Source organism: Periplaneta americana, chromosome 5 (genome assembly GCF_040183065.1).
Source record: "Periplaneta americana isolate PAMFEO1 chromosome 5, P.americana_PAMFEO1_priV1, whole genome shotgun sequence".
Lineage (NCBI taxonomy): Eukaryota > Metazoa > Arthropoda > Insecta > Blattodea > Blattidae > Periplaneta > Periplaneta americana.
In genome coordinates, this window is record NC_091121.1 from 89,796,270 (window position 1) to 89,813,113 (window position 16,844).

At 35.6% G+C, this 16,844-nt stretch overlaps 1 protein-coding gene across 1 annotated transcript in view; it reads left to right on the plus strand.

Annotated features, from left to right (window-relative positions):
- Positions 1-10,902: 10,902 nt before the first annotated feature.
- LOC138699963 (UNC93-like protein) overlaps positions 10,903-16,844 on the plus strand; it is a 58,706-nt gene continuing 52,764 nt past the window's right edge. The window contains exon 1 of the mRNA XM_069826201.1: positions 10,903-11,519. The gene's annotated coding sequence lies outside the window, so the exon portion shown is untranslated. The remainder of the gene's footprint in view (positions 11,520-16,844) is intronic.

The window sequence follows — 16,844 nt, forward strand, 5'->3', positions numbered from 1 at the left end:
CAGTTATTCATAGATTTCAAAAAGGCATATGACTCGGTTAAGAGAGAAGTTTTATATGATATTCTTATTGAATTTGGCAATCCCAAGAAACTAGTTCTATTAATTAAAATGTGTCTCAGTGAAATGTACAGCAGAGTCCGTATAGGTCAGTTTCAGTCAGATGCGTTTCCAATTCACTGTGGGCTATAAAGTAAGGAGGTGCACTATCACTTTTACTTTTTAACTTTTGCAGTAGAGTATGCTTTTAGGAAAGTCCAGGATAACAGAGAAGATTTGGAATTGAACGGGTTACATCAGCTTCTAATCTATGCGGATGACGTGAATATATTAGGGGAAAATCCACAAACGATTAGGGAAAATACGGGAATTTTACTTGAAGAAAGTAAACAAATAGGTTTGGAAGTAAATTCCGAAAAGACGAAGTGTATGATTATGTCTCGTAACGAGAATATTGTATGAAATGGAAATATAAAAATTGGAAATTTATCCTTTGAAGAGGCGGAAAAATTCAAATACCTGGGAGCAACAGTAACAAATATAAATGATACTCGGGAGGAAATTAAACACAGAATAAATATGGGAAATGCCTGTTATTATTCGGTTGAGAAGCTTTTGTTATCCAGTCTGTTGTCAAAAAATGTGAAAGTTAGAATTTATAAAACAGTTATGTTACCGGTTGTTCTTTATGGTTATGAAACTTGGATTCTCACTTTGAGAGAGGAAAATAGGTTAAAGATGTTTGAGAATAAGGTGCTTAGGAAAATATTTGGGGTTAAGAGGGATGAAGTTGCAGGAGAATGGAGAAAGTTATGCAACACAGAACCGCACGCATTGTATTCTTCACCTGACATAATTAGGAACATTAAAGCCAGTCGTTTGAGATGGATAGGGCATGTAGCACGTATGGGCGAATCCAGAAATGCATATAAAGTGTTAGTTGGGAGGCCGGAGGGAAGAAGACATTTGGGGGAAAAAGACGTAGATGGGAAGATAATATAAAAATGGATTTGAGGGAGGTGGGATATGATGATAGAAACTGGATTAATCTTGCTCAGAATAGGAACCAATGGCGGGCTTATGTGAGGGCGGCAATGAACCTCCGGGTTTTTTTAAAACCCAGTAAGTAAGTAAGTAAGTCAATAAGTAAGTAAGTAAGTAAGTGAGTAAGTAAGTAAGTAAGTGAGTTAGTAAGTAAGTAACTATTAAATGTAGGCTTATATATTTGCTCTTATGAGTGAAACCTTTCTTAAACTAAGATAATTATTAACTTTGAACCATTAAACCTTAGAAAGATGTTAAATGACACAAAGGTAATATAGGTAGGTTCTCTAGAAATACATTTTTGTACTCGTCAAAGCTATGATATTCTGAAGGACTGATAAAATGCAACAAAGATGCGAATATGAAATTATTTCTTATAGGCAGGCCGTATGTAGGTTAGAATTTGTCACTTAAGATATATTAAAGATGTGAATCCTTACCACTTTCATTTAATTTCAATTGGATTGCATCTCATATTGCCCTTTTTTTCTTACTTACTTGTAATCTTCTAGAATAAATCGTATAAAACTTGATGTTTTCTTACAATTTATCATAGAACGCCAACATAAAATTCGCGGCGGCAGCGAAAAAAACCGCGCAGGCGTACGGCGATAATTTCGCGTCGGTGTGGGCTCACTGATATACCGCAATGCACACTGAGACAGTGGCGACTTTGCGAAGCAAGACATTCGCCACCGCTGCGAATATTTTGCGTCGGTGTGGGGAGACCTTAAGGCGGCTTCTTGTTTTGAATAACTGTTCTTTTAATCACAACTTTCAACCATTATACATAATATCTCAATATTATAAATTTGCACAGAATCAGCAATGCACTTAATTGAGTGCTTTGTTAATTGCTAAGGATTTGTCCAAAATGATTCGCAGTGTTCTGTCTGCATGTTGTCAGATTGCGATAAATAAAATATAACTCCTGTATTCCTGTAATGTGATTCAATGTCTGAGTTTCTTCTTTATTCCATTTTTTTTATTTTCTGTATTCTTATATAGGCTAAACATTGGTAATTTCGTGATAATTTCATGAAAACTAATTTAAAATGCAAATGTGTAAATATATCCTTATTCCGATTTTTTCATCTAAAAGACGATAACTTGCAGTACAAATCTGGAGACATAAAAGACTGGATACCCTCTTGAATATGTGCCAAAAACCACTTTTACAACTTAAGCTAAAAGGTTGGTTATTTCGTGATAACCTTGGTAATTTCGTGATATTACATTGATAATTTCGTGACAGGTAGAAGAATTGTAGAAAAATTCATTAAAGCCAAATGAAATTCTCATTTATTGTTACAAGATTTCAAACATAGTAATTCCGTCTAATATTCATAGCAAGAAAACATAGAAATACATATCAACACATAATAAGAATGAAATCAAAGTAAAAATTGAAATTGAAAAGGGATCTTCTTTGCCCTGAAAGGGTGAACACTTTTATTACGGACTTTACTATAGTCTATATTACTAGGGTAATTCCAAAAGTAATGCATAACGTTTGTTTAAAAATTATATTTTTATCCTACAGCTTTGCTATTTTCACAGAATGTAGATGCATCCTTAAGGAATAAAATGTCACTTTTCCACATAATCCCTGTCCCTTTCAACTGCCTTACGTAACCTAGGAACGAGGGCCTGTAGACCAGCACGGTAAAAATCTGGACCAACACGTCTGAGCCACTCTCTAACAGCGTGCACAAGGGAGTCATCTTCTAACCTCGTTCCGCGAAGGGATCCTTCAGTTTACCAAAGATATGGTAATCGCACGGTGCCAGTTCAGGAGTGTAAGGCGGCTGTTTCAGTGTTGTCTATCCGAATTTTCTGATCTGGTCTGGGGGCTTGTGACTGACATATGGCTGTGCGTTGTCGTGCAATAGCAGAACATCCTGCTTCTCCCGATGTCGTCGAACACTACTCACTCGAACTTGAAGTTTCTTGAGAGTTGCAACATGCCCGTCAGAATTAATGGTGGTTCCGTGTGGCATGATGTCCACAAGCAAGAGTCCTTCTGAATCGAAAAACACAGTAGCCATAACGTTTCCTGCCGAAGATGTACTTTTGAATTTCTATTTCTTTGGTGATTGTGCATGATGCCACTCCATTGTCTGCCTCTGTCTCCAGTCCAAAATGGTGGAGCCATGTTCCATCTTCTGTCACAAATCTTGCAAGTAAGTCATCTAGCACTTATCATTGACACTTAGCATGATAACAAATCAAACAGATGCTACACTGAACTCATTGCGTCTCCGTTTTCTTTTTTGTTATCACATCTTGTCTTCAGATTTCTAAAATTCCTATTGTAATACAATTTTTAAAATAGTATAAAATGTAACGCTTAATGCTCAACAAAATTTCGCCTCAAACAGCTAAGATTTCTATCAGTAAAGCTAAGCCTATATGGCGACTACAGCGGTATCTAAAATTCCAAAAACATTTCCTAAAATTTCATGAAGATACAATAAATCTTTGTACCAAATATCATATGCTTACCTTTAGTAATAAGCCCGTAATGTAATTACAAACATCCACAAAATTTGTATGCCTGAGAAGTCGACGCAAACTTGCTCTCTCCAAACATAAAAGCTCACTGAAGCAACTACAATAGTCACACAAAGCTTAGCTGCATGTTTCTGGAAACTGGACAACATATGCAATCTGTTGGCGGAAATTTGGATCTCGTAACACCATTGGTTAGTTCACAAAAGAGCAAAGAAAAAGTATCACGAAATAACCACTGCCACGAAATTACCAATGTTTACCCTACATAAAATTCCACACTGACGAAATAAACAATGCAATAACTAAAATTAATGATGATCTGGACTCAATCTGGACATGGATACGGAAATTCCGACTTAAACTAAATCCAGAAAAATCACAATCAATCATTGTGGGCCATTCACGTTTGTTAAGCACTATTACCATACCAAATTTGTCCCCGATTAAAATATATGGCACCGAAATTCCGTTCAGTGAATCAGTAAAGAATCTAAGTCTTTATATGGATAAAAGTTTAAATTGGAATATTGAAGTTGCAGAAATCTGCAAAAAAGTATTCTCATTAATCCACTCGTTTAGGCGATTGAAGAATTTTCTACCCTTTTCCATGAAAAAAAAAAATGTTAGTGCAAACACTCGTGATGCCCCACTTCGATTACTGTGATATTCTGCTTACTGACCTAAGCGTTACTTCGGCGCAGAGACTACAACGTGTTCATAATATGTGCGTCCGTTTCGTCTGCAATATTCGCCGGGCTGATCACGTAACACCATCCCTCGAAATGTTGTCCTGGCTCCGTCTAGAAGATCGTAGGAAAACTCACTGTCTTTCCCTTCTCTTTCACATATTGCATTTCTCCACTCCTGGCTATCTTGCGTCTCGTTTTAAAAATTTATCCACCCATCATAACCTAGACACACGATCACAACACTCCTCAATATTATCCATTCCCTCCCACCGAACTTCCTCATATTCATCTTCTTTCACTGTGGCTGTTCCTCGGCTTTGGAATTCCCTACCGAGTGATGTCAGGGACTGTCAGACATCAAACCAATTTAAGAATAGGCTAATGAACTATTTTTCTAACAAGTCATGTTAACAATAATAGCTGTTTCAGGTTTCTCAATGTTTAATGGTTATATATGTCACAGATAAATATCTAAATTATCTCATTATTATTATTATTATTACTATTATTATTATTATTATTATTATTATTATTATTATTATAACTATTTCTTACCAATGTTTATTATTGTCACACTAACATTACTTATCGAACTTTCATTATTTACTTTCATGTTGTTCTATGGTCTATATATTAATGTAATAACTATGCAAGCAATTATATTCAATTAGAATTAGAGTCTGGCTGGGCGGAAGAGAAGGCCTACTGGCCTTAGCTCTGCCAGATTAAATATATAATAATAATAATAATAATAATAATAATAATAATTATTATTATTATTATTATTATTATTATTATTATTAATCTTAGTTGAAGCACCACATTGTTAAAGCTGAAATATGCATCAACGCCTTAAATATGCATAAACAGTATGTCAACTATAAAATCTTGACCATTTGTTACAAATAACTTTAAATGCATTTATATAATAGTGGCATATAATGTTGCAACTAAGGAACAGAACATGCAAATATGATAAAATCTGCCCCCTACACATCACGTTTTCCTTGGCGTGTACTTCTAAGAGAAAGGAAATCCCAAAAACAAATTCTGGTCGTCAAGGTTGGAAATTGTGCGGCAGTTTGGTTACCTCCCACGTAAATAAACTAAGAACCCGTAAGCTTCAAAAAGTGGATTTCGTAAAACTCAATAATTCAATTCTGAAGATGATGGAAATGCTACAAGGGCACTCCAGCTCTTCTCATGACTCATAGCATTCCTCTCAATTACAACTCATTGTCCAAAAATTTATAAGCTTATTGATTAGGAGCAGACAGAAGGAGTTAGAGTGCATATTCGTGTGCTTTACAGAGAAGTGCAGGCAACAGACTAGCGAGAAACACCAGGTGACGACTGTTGCCGTTGGTCTTCGATGATTCATGAATAAACAATGGAATAATTGCCAGGCTTGGCGTGTGGTAAATTGAGCTGGCATGACTGGAATTCTATAGTAGATCAACAGTAAAAAGATACAATTTATAACTTAACACGTGCATTTATTATTCGTTCTGAAAACAAACACAAACATTCTGAAATACATCGAAATTATTTTATCCACAAGTAAGGGCATTTTTATTATTATTCGTGTCGTTTATACTTTCAACCCAGTTGAGCGGGAATCGATTTCTGGTGGCGAAGTGAAGATTTATAGCTATATGATAGGAAGAGACGACTGTGTATTGTCTTTTATTTTGTTTGCCCCATTCTATTTTAAAAGGTGTCCCGCGCCGTGGCGTCGTGGTCTAAGGCATTCTACTTAGATTCACATTACGGAATGCACGCTGATTCGAATCCTCTGCGGGAAATAAATTTTCTCATATAATTTCGCCCAGTGTATGGAACCGGTGACCATACAGCATCGTGATGTACTTGGGGAGCTACGATAGGTAGCGTAATCCGCTTACGAAACCCAGCTATAATGGCTAGGAGGATGATCGTGCTAATCACACGATTCCTTTATTCTGGTTGGATGATCGTTCATCTCTGTTGAGGCTTGTGGACGTGAAGCCATCAGCCGGCTGGTCGTTCTGGGTTCTTAAAAAGGCTGTTGCTCCTTTATTTTATTATTATTATTATTATTATTATTATTATTGAGGATGTTCAATGTTGAGAAATATACAGGGATCAGTATCCTCAATACATGCTATAAGATATTTAGTAGAATTTTAAACAAAAAAAAAACTAAAAAAAACATGCTGAAACCAACCTTCTAGAGTGCCAAAATGGCTTTAGAAAAGCAAGATCATGTTTAGGTCCATTATTCAGTATCAATTTACTATTAGAAAAAAGAAGAGAATTTAATTTAGAAATCTACTTAGCATTTATCGATTTTGTGAAAGCTTTTCACAAGGTTCGAAGAGACCTTTTATTTAACATTTTACAAGAAAAAATGTACCAAATCTGCTGTTACAAAACATAATAGAAATTTACATTGACAATAAAATAAGTGTCAAAATAAACAATCGTACATCCGAAAGAAAATATGTTAATAATGGAGTTAGACAAGGTTGCCCATTGAATAATTTCGAGGGAAAAATTGTTCCGGCGCCGGGCATTGAACCCGGGACCTTTGGTTTAACTTACCAACGCTCTACCACTGAGCTACCCGGGAACTCTACCTGACACCGATCCAATTTTTCCCTCTATATCCACAGATCTCAAAGTGGGCTGACAACCGTCAAGCAACCAACTTCGAGTGCACACTAACTCCGTGTGACTTAAATTGTGGCTTTCTGTTAAAGAACAGTGACGTATATTATGCAAATTATTCAAATCAACTTTACAGGGAGTTATACCTGAAATCTTGATTTGCAAGGTTGCCCATTATCTCCAAAACTATGTGTTTAATATTTATGTGAATGAAATCATTTCTAAATGGAACCAAATCTATACATTAGGAATCATGATAACCAGTGCCTTAACATTAAATATGCTGCTCTTTGCAGACGATCAAGTTATAATTTCCAATTCAGAGGATAACTTACAAAGAGGACTATATACATTAAATGAAATATGATCAGATTTTGGGATGTTGATTTCAGCACAAAAATCAAACGTAATGGCATTTTTGGTACAAGATCCAATTAGAAGTAAGATAATGCACAATAACCAATGCCTAGAAGAAGTACAAAATTTAAATTATCTGGGTTGTGAAATATCTTATCAAAATGAAAAAGATGTGAACAAGAAAATCACCAAATTTACACAAATTTTAGGAATAATAAATAATACATTAAAAGCTAAATTAGTACAAAAATCCACAACAATAAGAATATATAATACTCTAGCATTACCCTCCCTTTCATACGGAAGTGAATTTTGATATTAAGGAAAATAGATATGAGCAGAATCAAAGCAACGGAAATAAATTTCTCAGACGAACAGCAGGTTATACTCTTTTAGATCGAAAAAGGAATGAAGAAATATTGTAACAATTAGAAGTAGAGTTAGTAGATGAAAAAATCAACAGATACAAACTAAATTGGCTACACCATGTAAAACGATTGGATAATTCAAGAATCCCCAAAATGATGATGCATTATCAACCCAGAGGACATCGAAGGTTAGGGAGACCCTTTAGAAGACTGCTAGATGGGGCCGAAACAGGTATACACAGGCCTAATTCGTGACGAATAATAATTGAGGGGTTGGGTGCGAGAAAGGCACTTCTCTCAATGTAAGTTTTGAGAAAATTGATGTTGAAAATTCAAACCGTAATAATGTTACCTATGCACGCCTTTACATTTTGGCTACTCCTGACCTCTGTGATCACAGTACTGAATTGAAACTTGGTGATCATGTACATAACAGATCAGAGAACACAATAAAGCATTTTACTCAAAAAGGGCATATCCTCTAAAATCCCTTCTTGCACCCAGCCCCTCAATTATTTTTTTATGTATTTTTTTTTTTTAATTTTTATTGTGGTTGTTGGTGATGATTGAAGAAGGAAAGAAAAGACGTAGACTATGAAGTAGAAGAATCAGTAAAAAAATGAGATATAAATGGGTATATATAATTTTATATTTGAGGAGTTCGGGAGTAAAACTTCGTAAGTGACGTTTTAGTGTTTTGAAGTTATAAGTAGGTAAACATTTATATATGCGACAGTTTGTATACTTACCAGGAAAATAAAATCTGTGTACCTTTGACATCTGTTGAGATGTCGGAAAACTAACTACTGGATTAGACGCAGAATATAAGATACCATATTATTCGCTACATATCTCATTTTTTGACCAAAATGTCAGTTATCATGTTTTACGTCCGAGCCCCCCATGTAGGCCTATTTATACTAAATCAATATATACATAAAATAAAATATCAGGAACACTCGTATTAGGGTGTAGTTCTATTATAATACAGAATATTAGCAAATATATTCAGAAGAAAATATGATTATTATTTTCGGTATGCCTACCATTGTCTTATAGGCTCTGAAAAATTCTTGATGTTTGAAATGAACATTAAGAAAAGATCTTTTTATATCTCATAATTTAATCCTTTCGATCGTCGCCGCTTTTCATCGGAGTGGCATCACTTCTAATGCCAGATTAGGAATACGCGGAGAGCGTCTCTACATCCATCCCATCCCCTACAATAAGCCAGAAAGCCACGAGGGCAGCCTTATCCTTTCCGGTGCTGTGTCCCATGAGAGGGGGTCCGATCACTCGGTGCTGGCTGGTGCTAGGTCATGGAGTTTTATCGTTGGTCCGTTTCCTAGATTAATAGACGAGACAGACCCCTCGGACGAGCACCATAAACTTATCGCACGCCAAGAGTAGAGCAGCTACACGCAGTCATGAGCACTGAATAACAAGTACCCTGGCCCGGGGCAGTATTTACTGTGCTTAGACAGAAATACGTTATACATAGTGCATCGCGGAATCCCTGTCATAAAGTAATTTACAGAGCACATCTAATGTCCACAAACTACTGACGACAGCCCTTAGCTTATCTAAAGCGTTAGCGCTTCTGGGTACAAATGCAATGAGTCCTAGTTCGGTTTCTGGCAGATAAATGACGACTTATTTTCTTTTCATAGAGACTGGAGATCAAATCGACCTATCGGAAGAGCAACAGACTACAAAGTGGAAAACTCAGATTAAAACATGATCGAAGGCGAAATTCTTCCCCTTCCCGTAAGTATTACTCGATCTAGGCGAATGGAGCCGCGGGCGTAAAGTGAACTATCGCGATGCGGTATTACGAACGCAGGAGCAGTAGCGCCACGGCTCCGGGCTGCAGGACTCCACTGGCCTTGGTCGATTCATCCTTCTAGTCCACTACGACTGTATGTAACTGTAAACGAGTAAAAGGAGGCTGAATGCAAACTGAAAACGGGTTTTGATACTCTATCGACAAATTTATTCGTGTAGCGGTGACAAGTAAATAATAATAATAATAATAATAATAATAATAATAATAATAATAATAATAATAATAATAATAATAATAGATCTAATATTATAATACAAATTAGGCGTATATGATTATGTATCGTGACCAGAACGAAATAGAAATATATCCTTGTAATACTTACTTACAAATGGCTTTTCAGGAACCCGCAGGTTCATTGCCGCCCTCACGTAAGCCCACCATCGGTCCCTATCCTGTGCAAGATTAATCCAGTCTCTATCATCATATCCCACCTCCCTCAAATCCATTTTAATATTATCCTCCCATGTACGTCTCGGCCTCCCCAAAGATGTTTTTTCCCTCCGGTCTCCCAACTAACACTCTATATGCATTTCTGGATTCGCCCATACGTGCTACATGCCATGCCCATTTCAAACGTCTGCATTTAATGTTCCTAATTACGTCATATGAAGAATACAATGCGTGCAGTTCTGCGTTGTGTAACTTTCTCCATTCTCCTGTAACTTCATCTATCTTAGCCCCAAATATTTTCCTAGAAACTTATTCACAAACACCCTTAATCTCTGTTCCTCTCTCAGAGTGAGAGTCCAAGTTTGACAACCATACAGAACAACCGGTAATATAACTGTTTTATAAATTCTAACTTTCAGATTTTTTGACAGCAGACTACATTACAAAAGCTTCTCAACCGAATAATAACACGCATTTCCCATATTTATTCTGCGTTTAATTTCCTCCCAAGTGTCATTTATATTTGTTACTGTTGCTCTTAATGTGTGTAATCAGTGTAACATGATTAAAGTATGTAGGCCTAGTGCTAGGCCTATTTGAAAAATTGATGATGTCACGTGTATCTAGTACCATAATGTAGTTACATGCACCAAATCTCCACACTCATGTTAGCCCCTCGTTCTAACATAACTCTTAAAAAACAAAAATTCTAATACCTATCCAAATAAAAAAAATAATAGATGCACAAGATAAATGAGACACTCCGTATATGACATAGGCGTGAACACTTTAACACCCCCCGCTGAGTAAATACGGAGATTTTCCATTGTTTAAATTATAGACAAGAACCATAGCTGCTTCATCTACTCCTCATTTTCAACTACATTGCTAACCTTCTCTCAAAATTTCAGTGTAATAGAAAGTTCGTTAACATTCCGTATCGTCATGTGACAGCGGCACACACGTTTACGTGGACGACGGACAGGTTTCATATCAACAGGCCGATATCGCTCGAAGGTCGCATTGCACAGCTAAAGTCTACATTCTCTCACAGTTATTAGTATTGCTGTCGTGTGCATATTCCTTTGTTTTAGATTTTATTCAAAGGGTAACAAGTTATCAATGATAGATTTTGTATTCTACATTTATATTATTTATATTGATCGAATGAAAAGTGGTTTGTGTTCGTGCGAGATTGTGCTGTGCTAACAATTTGTTACCGTTCAACACTTTTCCATCCTTCTGCGATTTTAATGTTGGTTTTGGTTTAGGAAGTTTCAGTGAAAAAGATAAATTAAACAAAATTACACATTTACGAATAGATATATTAATATTCCTTTATAATATGCAGTATAATAAATAAGAAAACATTATTTTTCCAATATCAAGTTTTACATCGCTAGGATAGGTACAGTGTTTAAAAATGTAATTTATTTTTTGTCAAAATCGGACCAAAATTTGGCTCAAATAACTTCGAAAATGTGAAATACATTGATGAACCACTGCAATTTTTGAGTGTGAAACATTACTTCTTCCTTTTCGGTTTACATTTGCATTATTATTCAAGCAAGCTGGAGATAAATAATGAAATATTTTATCTACTCCACATTTTGCGCTGTGAGATTCTACATTTCCTGGTTTGAGAAGATAGAGAATTTTAAACAGGTAACTTTTATTTCTTGGAATGTTATCCTTAAGTGAATTTTTCTCATAATTGAAGGGTTCAGAATCATAGTGGGCCAAGCGCCATTTATTAAAAACGGAGAAAACAAGAGTTAAAATTAAGAAAATACCATAATTCAATGAAACATATAGCAAGTAATATAAAATATGCACATTAAAATTAAATGATATGTAAATCTTCATTAAACTTTGGTATTCACTTAACTTAACCCTTTCTTTCTCCATTTTTAATAAATAGCGCTTGGCCCACTATGACTCTGAACCCTTGAATTAAATTATTTTCTTGCATGTTATCTATTAGTAATATAATAATAATAATAATAATATTATTATTATTATTATTATTATTATTATTATTATTATTATTATTATTATTATTCGAGTTTAAGTCAGAACTGTCCATCCTACCCCATTATCTCCTGGCCTAGTTGCCTCATGAGTGATGTCTTATTGGTGTCACTTGTGGAGTGAAGACCTGTTTTCGGATAGTTGGCTAAACAATAATACTGCGATATTTCTCTTGTGCGCGTTTCTTCACTATAACAATCATTACCCAACCCTCTCTGGTGTTTGTGAGGAACCAAACCGGATGATAGTGTTCTCCTGTACTTTTTCCTTTCCGTTATCTTTATGAATTCAATTCCACTAACAATCCCTATTTTTATGCTTTTGTTACTCTTATTTATTTTTATCTCATCCGAAAGTGTAACACATTCTGGAATACAAAATATGGACCAGTTGACAACATTGAAGACTCCTAGTGGGAGATCAGTCAATGCGGAATTATTGGTCTTTCAAACCGGCGACTCAAGGGGAACTATTTAATCTATCTGTAGACTATTATATATCCCTTAAAGTACAGCCATCCTGTATCTTTCTGTGAAAAGAATCCGTAATTAAAATGGACCACAACATCGCAGTGTAAGAGGCAATAGATCAATATCCTGCGAGAATAAGAAATGCTTAACAGTCACAGCAACGTGATTTATGTTTAAGTCAGGTTATCATGGCACAATAAAACCGCTTGTCCCTTTGCAGCACAAATTAATTTTTTATGTTTTTCATATCATAGATCATAACAAAGCTTCGATCATTTTTTTCAACATTTTAACTCTGCACACAATTTCAAAACACAGATAGCACCTCTATGTATACTTAATAGGTGGTTCCATGGTGGAATATCTGTGCCATAAAATTTAGAAAGAAAGAAAACTGTGGTTCTTCTGAAGAACCACTATGCTGCAAAGGATTAATACAATTTTGAACAAGAAAATTATATGGAACGAACACTCAGTCCGTATGAAACTGAAATAAAATTTTATTTTTCTTGCAAGATATTGAACATAGATTCGTTGGACCTCTTTAGTCAAAGTGTGTAAAATATTATAAATGTGAATATCTAAATAACGGAGTAATTGAATGTCAAACATGAATTGTAAAATTATTGTTTGTTTATTAATCTTTACGTTAAAACAGTAAAAGTTGTGCTAGAGTACACCACTTCCTAACATTTATGAAATCGTTTGAATGTGAGAGCAATGTCAGAGATAGCGATGAAAATTTTTCGCAACATTTTAAGTAAGAAAAATTTTTATTTTTTCTCTTATTAGAAAAATTTTTAGGCCTAGTTGTTGAGTTCACTAATTGTTGTAGTGACAAAATTATATACTATATATACTATATACTAATAAATAAATAAATACATAAATAAATTAATTAATTAATTAATAACTAAACAAATAAATAAATAAGTAAATTAATTAATTAATTAATTAATTAATGTACAGAGGGGCAAAGTGAGTCTAAATGTACAAGCTTGTCTATGGTACGGCTCTTATAAAGCCATCCAGCGAATATAATTTAATGACATATCTTAAATCCTTACACAAAAAAGACATTATCTGTTGTGTTAAGTAGAGCGGAAATCTGACACACATGGTACAATGGATCAGAAGAATCACAACTTCTGAAATCAATTTGATTAAGTTCATTGTCAGACCATGAAAGGAATATAAGAAATGTAGCAAATCAAATGAGCCAAATATCACAAGCGTTGTAGAAATAATTTATAACTACAAAACAGAATGGAAAAAACATGAGTCCAGAATGCTTGGAGTCTCTGTGTTAAGTAATCTATTTAAATATGAATAGTACAAAATGGAAGCAAGAATACAGAACGTCAGCAGAAGCGTTGAATTATTAGAATCGGAACAGACAATTAGCGTAATACTCGCATTTGACGATCTTTTCGAGGGCAGAATCTAGTATGAAGTCAAGTATTTAAACTTTCATTAACCCATTATACGAATGCTCTTTATAATGCGATTATTGTTTCAGTCCGCAAGGTAGCCTGAGTGGCATTCGCTAATACGATGCTGACAGGTGGATCATCGTCTATCAGTCCTGCAGAACCATGTTCTCTCTCAAGATGAGTACCTGATAAACTCCGGGGCCCGCAACCTCAGGTTCTTAAATCGTTTATCATAATTGGAGACTCGTATTATAGCCTATCTAAGATTTCATCCGAGAATAATGTGTAACTATTGTAGATGACAGACAAATTGAAAGGACGGTAGACAGCCTTGGAAGAATGAAAAAGGAAAAGGGAGGAGGCACGAAAAAAGAATTCTGCAACGCTTACTTTGTTCACCAAATTTGCATTACGACCTAGCTGGAAATCGAACACCTTTCGTCTAGCGCTGGACCACAAACGTGGAATTATTCATTCATAGTTTTCTGCCCAGGGGCAGGCAGGTCTTTCACTGCAAACCGCCGATCTCCAATCTTTCCTACTGTTTGCCATCCTCTTTGTTTCTGCATATGATCAATATATATCTTAATGTAATCTCTAATATCTTCTTCTACCCCGAACTTTTCTCCCGTTCACCATTTCTTCCAGTGCATCCTTCAGCAGGTAGTTTCTTCTCACCCAACAAATTCCTTTTTCTCTTCCTGATCAGTTTTAGTATCGTTCTTTCTTCACCCGCTCTTACGAACATAGGTTCATTTCTTATTCTGTCTGTCCATTTCACACGCTCCATTCTTCTCCATATCCACATTTCAAATGCTTCTAGTCACTTCTCTTCATTTTGTCGTAATGTCCATGTCACTTCCCTATACCTGGGGAGACCCGGGCAAAACGAATAACCCGGGCAAAGAGAATAATGCCTATTTCTTAGAAACGCCAACAGGTAGCGCTTTCTGCTATGTTGGGGAAGAATCCCTACCAGATTTTGCTGCTGGAACTGACTTGTCCTCATTCTTGCTAGTGAGAGAAGAAGTCAGCGTGTGTTTGAAGAAAATTGACTGTTTTCTTAAAATATTTCAAGGTAAGAGAAACAAATATACAACACACAATACTGCAGAAACGTTTTTTTTATGTGATAGTAATATATAGGCGATACGATTACTTCTAAAAATCGTACTTACGAAGAAGTTTATTGACGTTTATGTTTCTATAACCTTAAATGGAAAGCGAAATGACATCTGCGGGCAAAGTGAATAGGGAAAAGTGGATAACTTATCCGCTTTGCCCTGCCACCTTTATTGACTATATACGTGTTAGCTGTATTTTTGTATGTATTTGTCTATTGTAATAAAGCGTGTTAGATCATTTTACATAGTGAAGGTATTAAGTCACACTAATTAAATTATAAATCAGCAACACTGATCTTAATTTTTACTTAAAAGGGTCGTAATGTGTTTTCAGATGGTTTAATTTTTCAAGAGGAAGACGGAACGAGCCAAATGGTCTGAAGAAGCCATGAAGAAAGCACTTGAAGAAATAAAATCGTCCAATCATTGGTTCTGCTATCTGGCCATACAACCATAACGTGTTTGTTGGTGAAGATTTTGCCCCAGATGAGCTTACAGATCGCCCAATTGAGATAGAAATCAGCGAAACGACAGCTGGCTCAGATTTAACAAATTCTGCGGTGCCAGCTTCTTCAGCGGCTGAAGAAACAGTTAATGCTCACTCAGGACCAACCACCTCTGTGATGTCGGCATCTTCAGAGATTGAAGGAATATTCAATAGGCCTACCTCAATTACACTCAGATTTTCAGTTCCGGTTACACCAAAACCCTCAACATCGTCAGCAAGAGAATCCAAGTCAGTTCTTTTGATTTAGACCAGTGCCAGAAGTGGATGCTCGAAAGATACGAGTTCAACGAAGAAAATGTCAGCGCTCTGAAATTCTTACATCTATACCGATTAAAACGTTAGAAGAGAAGTAACTTATGGGCAGGAGCAAAAGCAGAAGAAATCCAAGTCTTCAGTGCTAGTGAAACATCGATTTGATCAAATTTGTATTTTGTACTAATCTAACGTGCTATAATGGGCTGTAAATAACATATCCTATCGTCTAATATAACTCATTAACATCGTGTTTATGTGTTGATTTAATTTTATTATCAGTTAATAAAAATTAAATAGAAATGTGAAAATGTTATAGGGATATTCACTTTGCCCGGGTTAATTATTCGCTTTGCCCGTGTACCCGGGCAAAGCGAATAATTAACTATATTTTCTTTCTCAAATCATATCACTGTCCGTAGGTACGAGAAACGAATTGCTGTTTTTTATTATGTGGACAACATGTGCCACAACCAATGTCATGAAGATTTTATTTCGGGAGCAACAAAATATAGCCTGTGGCATTGTTTGTTCTTAGCTTATCCGCTTTGCCCGGGTTTTCCCTACAATGCCACACTCCAAACAAAGCATTTCACTATACTCTTTCTTATTTCTTTTTCCAGAGATCCGCAGAACTTGTTCCTTTTCCTATCAAAATCTTCCTTTGCCATTGATATCCTCTTTTTTGGGTTCCTAGTAGCAGCTTATGTTTCTGCGTTTCTGCTTATAGTAGGCTACATTTCAAGTATTTGAACTTCTGCAATTGCTCTACTGCCTCATTTAGCATTCGCAAATTTACTTTCTTCAGTTTTCTTCCGATGACCATGGTCTTCGTCTTGTTGACATTTATCTTTATTCCGTACTGTTCACAGCCATCATTTAACTCCAGTAGCACATCTCTTATGTCGCCTACTTTTCTATCAACAACGCCATATCATCAGCAAATCTTATGCACTTTATTCTTCTCCCTCCTAATATCACTCCTCCCATGTTCTGAAAATAGTTCTTTACTAAATCTACCAAGTAGATGTTGAACAGGGTAGGTGATGAAGGGTATTCTAGTCGTAGTTCTCGCTCTGTTTCACTTAGTTCTGCCATTTCTTCTCCTATCCTGATTTATGGACGGTTAATATAATATGAGTTGAGCCTGGATTTATATGCACTAAAAGTTA